This window comes from Procambarus clarkii, chromosome 10 (assembly GCF_040958095.1).
Source record: "Procambarus clarkii isolate CNS0578487 chromosome 10, FALCON_Pclarkii_2.0, whole genome shotgun sequence".
NCBI classification, from domain to species: domain Eukaryota; kingdom Metazoa; phylum Arthropoda; class Malacostraca; order Decapoda; family Cambaridae; genus Procambarus; species Procambarus clarkii.
The window spans coordinates 27516564-27524404 of record NC_091159.1 but is presented as its reverse complement, the minus strand read 5'-3'; the positions used below and the strand labels follow the sequence as shown (position 1 = coordinate 27524404).

The 7841-nt window shown below is 40.3% G+C and overlaps 1 protein-coding gene and 1 long non-coding RNA gene across 2 annotated transcripts in view; both read right to left on the bottom strand.

The window, feature by feature from the left end:
- Positions 1-7804, bottom strand: part of LOC123745994 (uncharacterized) — a 153173-nt gene extending 145369 nt beyond the window's left edge. Inside the window, exon 1 of the mRNA XM_045727104.2 lies at positions 7682-7804. The gene's annotated coding sequence lies outside the window, so the exon portion shown is untranslated. The remainder of the gene's footprint in view (positions 1-7681) is intronic.
- Positions 1-7841, bottom strand: part of LOC138363025 (uncharacterized) — a 439332-nt gene that overhangs the window by 145369 nt on the left and 286122 nt on the right. The window lies entirely within an intron of this gene.

Genomic DNA, 7841 nt, shown 5'->3' with positions numbered 1-7841 from the left:
ACATCTCAACAATTTCCCACCTCGTCCAACCAATGTGGCAGCTAAACTGAGCTTTGGTGGAGACAGGATGGATTCAACCATCCTACAGCGCCTCCTGATAAACTGCACACCTGACCAACCACTAAATCCACTCGTCCGGTCTAACTGCAATCCCCCCCCCCCCTCATTGACTGACATTATTTCCCTCCTACCCATGATAATTAATCCTTATTGAAATCAGAATCTATATTCAATATAGCATTTATAAAATATATTGGCAAGACAGTATGTAGTAATAATAACAGCAGTTTATTTATTTACACAAGATACATTGGGTTTGTGGGAGTACATTAACATTGATATTTTTACATTCTTGCAGTATAACGGCAATGACAACCCAGCTCTTAACATTATTCAGTTTCCACCCCAACAAGGTGCATTTCCCTCAGACCCCCCCACCCCACCCCCTCTACCCCACTACTTCGTGTGAAGGTCATTCTCTAAGTTCAGTAACCCTCCCCTCTCTCCTCCCCCCACACACCCACCTTCTAACCCACAGACGGTCACGTTTTCGGAGGGAAAAGCAAGGGTAGGAAACTCGCAGTCCTACAAGCTCCAGGGTACAGCCACTCCTGTACTCTGGGAAACTAATGACGAAACTCCCTCATTACCTGTAATCCACAGACCTGCACGTTTGTGGGGTGGGGGCAAGAAAGCAGGGGTTGATGACACTGACCCCCACAATTCCCAAGTTACATTCCCTCCCCCCCCTCACCCACAAATCCTCACATCATGGAAGGGGGGAAACCATAGATAGGTGACAACACCCACACCAGCCCAAGGTTCTTCTACCCCATGTCCTCCTCCTTCCCACCACCGTGTGACACGCTTAACATTTGGCCACCTGTCTGCAATACATGAGCCAGGACAAGAGGTGGTGACCCCAAATACTTTTAGTAACCATAATAGCTGTTTACAGCAGTGATACATATTGTTTACAGTAGCAACAAGAGTAGCACAGTAATAATAACAATAATAATTTTCAAATACTGTATATTATTTATACAAGAAGAAAATATTGATATAACCTAACACTGATCATTACAGTATAATTATATAGTATATAAAATAAAAACTTCCATTGTGACATAATAAATAAAAACAATGCAAACAGTATCTCAAGATCTCAAGATAACCAAGTAAAGTGACAAAATTCTAACATCAGATAATATTTAGAATCATTATAACACACAAAACAAAACAATTAACTTAGTCATCTACATTTTATATCCAAGATGTGCTGTAGCCAATTCTGAAGCTTTACTTTTGGACAAATTTAGTAATATTGCTTACAGTTAGTGGTGACATACTAGTGATAATAGCAAAAGGTGGTACTGTAATAGTAATAGCATTAGCAATAATAGTATAATAATAATTGTTAATAAAGAAATAATAGGCACGGCAAGAGGACACGGGCGGAGAAGGCACGGCAAGAGGACACGGGCGGAGAAGGCACGGCAAGAGGACACGGGCGGAGAAGGCACGGCAAGAGGACACGGGCGGAGAAGGCACGGCAAGAGGACACGGGCGGAGAAGGCACGGCAAGAGGACACGGGCGGAGAAGGCACGGCAAGAGGACACGGGCGGAGAAGGCACGGCAAGAGGACACGGGCGGAGAAGGCACGGCAAGAGGACACGGGCGGAGAAGGCACGGCAAGAGGACACGGGCGGAGAAGGCACGGCAAGAGGACACGGGCGGAGAAGGCACGGCAAGAGGACACGGGCGGAGAAGGCACGGCAAGAGGACACGGGCGGAGAAGGCACGGCAAGAGGACACGGGCGGAGAAGGCACGGCAAGAGGACACGGGCGGAGAAGGCACGGCAAGAGGACACGGGCGGAGAAGGCACGGCAAGAGGACACGGGCGGAGAAGGCACATCAAGAGGACACGGGCGGAGAAGGCACATCAAGAGGACACGGGCGGAGAAGGCACATCAAGAGGACACGGGCGGAGAAGGCATGGCAAGAGGACACGGGCGGAGAAGACACGTCAAGACAACACGGGCGGAGAAGACACGTCAAGAGGACAAGTGGAAACTGGAAATGCAACTAAGTCGAAAAGCTAAGGAAATACTGCACAGTACTCATACCAGTAAGTGTGATTAATAACTGGCATACACTGAAAAACGTTGTGGAACCTGCCTCCAGATTCAATAAAGAATCTGAACATCAGAATAGTTAAATTATAACAGGTAGAACAAGACTAGTAGATAGGGCATAAATATATTTATACTTGTCCTTATTTTCCCATCGACACTAAAAGGATAAGTAATTACCGATAGGCAAATACAGTAGTAAGAATACTGAAGTGATTGATGTGAGAATTGGCAAGGCTTGAATTGTAACTTCTACAATGATTTTATGTAGCTAATTATATATATTACATAGTTTGGTTACTAATAGTAACTAATTACAGTACTTGGTTACTAATAGTAACCAAGGCACCCTGTGTATGTATATATACATTGGCATATTAGTACATCCACTAATATTCATTAGTACATGCCACACCTGACATAATAGAACATTAGAAAAATATTAATTAAAAAAATTGGAGTGCATTCTTTCACTCTTTGCCATCTCTAGAATGCACTATTTGTTAACTATTGTATTTGGTTGCTGCTCTATTAGACAAGGCCCTGCTGTTCCCAGTGACACGACTATGCCCATCCAGAGCATGTCAACGTGAAGCAATAGCGACTTCAAATGCACCTTTTGGATCATACTGAGACAAGGTAAAGACACTGGATAATGCTTGATCCAGCCTTGAATGACCTCGGCATAACTCTTTCATCAACTGTACACAAAAACCATCCAGGCGCTACTTGGCATCAAAGAGTTGTGTTCTGCTAATTACTAGTTGGCCCAATTGGCAACTAGCCTACCCCAACCATGTCTTCTGGGAAGACCGATTTAGGTTAGGACACGCTGATACGAGCAGTCCCTGAAGGGTTGTTTAAAAGGGTTGAGTGTATAGTAGATGAATGAGCCTTTTGGAGACAATTACTGTCTGTATTGACTATTCTCCATTTTCCTTAAGGCATGATCCAAAAGGAAAGTTTGAAAGATTACTACTGCACCTGGGTGAAATGTCAACCTGCCCCAACTCGGCATAATTCTGTTAGTGGAATCAGTAGGACCTTCCCTAAGGGAGCAACCGAATTGCTCAGAAGCCTTAAACTTACTCAAAAGCCATACTTTAACCATATAACTTAACCTCAACTTTAGTTTTAATTTACACAAGGAATGCATCACTTTCACAAACCGAAATATATCATACTTAAAATCAAATGAAAACTAAAAATTGAGCACCATTTCTAACAAAATTTACAGTTATGCAATGGAATTTATAAATACTGTACTGTAATAAAACACAGAGGCTGCAAAATACTATGATTAAATTAAACTGTCCTCAATTTATCTGTACCATACAGTACAAATATAAATTAACATACTATACATTTTTTCAATGTTAGTCTTACTGACTACACTGACCATCCTCAAGGGTTCCATCCTTGAGGGACAGTAATGTGACCCTGGGGGGACCTCGATATAAGCCTACCAGGTACTGTATGTATATATAGTACTGGCTGCCTGTTCCTTGATAATACAATAAATTATTATTATCATTGAAAAATTAAATTTCAGCTCTGTGGAACAAGTTACCAAGTAACATTATAGAAGCAAAATCACTTGAACATTTTATGCAAATGCATTGCAAATGTATGGCCACATCCAAGGTAGAAAATACAAAAAATATATAAAAAGCAAATACTGAAGGTTAGTTAAGTAATAGTACCATATAGAATAAAAGTGGAATCGGATGGATATAAGGAAGAGATGCCTCACATGGCCTAACATGCCTTCTGCAGATTCTATTTTTCATGTTTTTTTATTATATATATATATATATATATATATATATATATATATATATATATATATATATATATATATATATATATATACATACATATACATATATATATATACAGTATATATATACAGTATATATATATATATATAGGCGGAGGGCTGTGGCCCTCCGCCTTGCTGCCCCAATCCACACCAGATATAGGTGTATTTGCGGCGAGGTGGTGGCCGACAGATACGGCCACCATGGCCTACTCTGCCAAAGCACAGGGGGATGACACTCGAGGCACAGTGAAGTTAACGACATCATCAAGAGGAGCCTCACCACAGCTGGATGCCCAGCTGAAAGAGAGCCCCGTTACCTAACGTCTCTTAACTCTGATGCTCTTATTGGTTGCCCAGATGGTATCACAGTGAACTCCTGGAAGAACGGCAAGCAGTTGGTGTGGGACTACACGTGCGTATCAACCCTGGCTAACACCTACATTGACCTCAGTGTTGCACAACCAGGTGGTGCTGCCACCCACAGGGAAGCTGCCAAATCCCGTAAGTACAGAGAACTGGATCACCACTACAATTTTGTCCCCATTGCTTCTGAGACACTCAGCGCCTGGGGTAAAAGTGCTACCAGTTTTTTGAAGGAACTGGGTTCTAAGCTCATTGAAACAACAAGGGACCCTAGAGCTGCCAGCTTTCTTTTCCAGCACCTCAGCGTGGCGATACAGAGGGGAAATGCACACTGCATTTAGGGATCCTGCCCGCCATCTGAGGAGCTGGAGGAACTCGACAACTTATGATAACCATCTTTGCACACTATACGTAACTCTTTTTTTTGTAACAAAGTTCAAATAAAACAAATATATAAGTGTACATACAAAAGAATGGGGGTGTAGAAGATAATATTAGTGTTCAGTGAGAAACTACAAGGTCTTCTCTGAATACTTTTTATTTTCTTCTCCGAGGCTATGGGTCCCCACATTGGCACCAGAGGTGGTACCCTCACAACCTATTATATATATATTATATATATATATATATATATATATATATATATATGCAGAATAACCACATATGAAAAATAGAAAATGCTTAACGCGTTTTCGGCTAATTCGCCTTCATCAGAGCAAAGTAGAATTGATTCTACTTTGCTCTGATGAAGGCGAATTAGCCGAAAACGCGTTAAGCATTTTCTATTTTTCATATGTGGTTATTCTGCATACTTGGATCAGTGTTTTTGTGATCATTGTTGCATATATATATATATATATATATATATATATATATATATATATATATATATATATATATATATATATATATATACACATACACATATAGACTTAACTATATAGTATACAGTATTATCAAGCTTCAAAGCTAGTCTATGCCTAATTTTGATGTACAGTACTTGCAATATATGTTAAGATGTTGAAAACTGTATTAAGCTATGCTAAGACATTCATATACTGTACACTTCAAATACTATACAATTAAATTTTCACCTTATTGAATAAGTTGTAATCTCAAATTAATGTATTCTAGTCAATATGTGGGCCTGGATGTTGATTTACTTTGGGCCTGGATTTTATTTCCTTTTTATACACAAGAAGGTACAATGGTTGTAAAAGTACACTGGTGATTAAGTGGTACATTCCTGCAAAGCCACTAACATGTACAGCATTTTGAGCAAGTCTGAAAGTTAAATACTGAATCTGCAGTGAAATTAAACTTGGTAAAACAGTCAATTGTGAATAAAAATGAGAGCAATAATAGGTATATACAGTACTGTAGTAACAATTTGGATTCACATAAGTGTATGTGCCTTTTATAACGGAAAATTGTATAAAATACATCAATTGCCTATACAGTATTTAATATCAAATAAAAAAATACAAACATAGCTACAGTATGTACATGTACAGTACTGTAATAGTAAAACCATGAGTAGGCCTACTTTGAAGTTAGTTTTTTTAATTATTAGGTTTAGAAAGTTGAAATGTAACAGTTTCTAGGCAAAATGGATTTCCTTATCTAATTTCCTAAACAAACAATGAAGTATTACAAAGTAAACAAAACTCATTAACAGATAACCCCAATTACGATATAAAGAGCATAATTAAATATAAATATATCAGCTACTTTACTGATAATATGTCAGTTTTCTTCTGTAATTCATATACAGATTTTTTCTATATGAAGAATAACGAAACGTGAACTAATTTTCTACCTGCAAAACTACAAGTCAGAGTACATTAATGGACAGAACATTAATTCATAAAATAAAGTAAAAATGTAGAATTACGCCAAATTTACTTCACATTTACAAATATACAAAACACGTTTCAGGTGATGGCAACCAATTAAATAAATGGCATAAGCTTATTATTCATTCTTAATTACCCTACACTTGTATGAGGCGGCGCCGGCGCCATCCACTGACACACCAGCTGACAGGTACGCAAATACGCTATGACGTCTAGCACACTAATAGCGCCTAATTCCCAACATTTCTAATCCACTAGGTTAGATTAGGTGAGAATGATCTAGCTCGAGTATACAACAGATGCTTTTTTCACTCATAGGGTTATAAACCAATGGAACCGCCTACCCGGCGATGCCGTAAATACGAAAACTGCTGAATTTGTAAAAACCCAGCTCGATAACATAATCAAGAGAAATAAGAGGACATCTGCTAACCCGCCGGCTTCCTGTCCTCGTCGAGGCTACTAGAGATATAAGGACCCTCAGGTAAACTCGGGTAAACTTACGTCCATACATCCCAAATTAATTATCCCGGAATTAATTGCCCCATGCCTGGGGAAACACCACCAACGGCGACAAGCTGGCTATTATAGTTATAAATACCACATACTGTATATACATATGCCGTTTTGATATTTTATACATTTATTTTAAATATGGAGTTTCATTTATTACGTATATTGAGTATTGCAAAGATAAAAACTATAATACAAAATAAATGGGGGTCATAGTGAATAGACAAATGGGTTTTTGAGTTCTAATCGCATTATATTTATTTCTTTTAGTGGAACTGTTCACCTACCCTTGTGCTCCAAGTTAATAGATCGTCTCAAAAGGGTCTCTAGTGTAAAATATCGAACCACAGGAAGCAGCGCTCCTGTACCAGAACTACCACCTGCTGCAGGATTGATTTTTTGGGTACTTTTTGTCGACGTGTCTCGAGTCGTCTGCCGCACTTAATACGCAAAACTGGTGTGTATGCATCGGACATACGTATATGCAAATATATATCATGGTGTGTGAATATATATATATACTGTGGTTAGCGCCATACGCATTGCGTAAGTTGAGGTGTGCGCGCGAGAGGCGAGGCAGACACCACCTGCGCCTACACCAGGAGGGCGTGGCAGCCTGACGCAGGTGCTGGTGCTAAAATCTGCTTCAGGGGGCCCCATCGCCTATGGGGTCCATCTTCACCCCACACACACTCTCTTCTCACGACTAAAAATATCAAGCGAATAATATTGACAAGGTAGTACTGCCAACCTAGTGTCTGTATTAACCATGACTGAAGAGATTCAATTGCGTTTAGCTTAATTTGTGTACGTTTCTTGGTTCAACTTATTTAAAACCGGCGTTTTGAAAGGTTAAAGAAAAAAAAAGTATACACACCCCCTGCTACCTTCCCGTCCCAGGGCACCGGGTCCCAGACAGCAGGAGGCCCTGTAGCCGCAGCAGCACAAGCCCTCGTCATGCCCCCTTAACAACACACCTACAGGAACACTCACCTGCAGCCACCACCACAGGTGCAGGAGAAGACACTGTGCGAACGTGTGTGTGTGTGTGTGTGTGAAGTCAAGACCAACTGTTGCTGAAGATGCGTGCGGCCAACACCGTGAATGGAAGGGGACTGCCAGCCAGGATCCCAACCCTGGGACCCGACGCCAC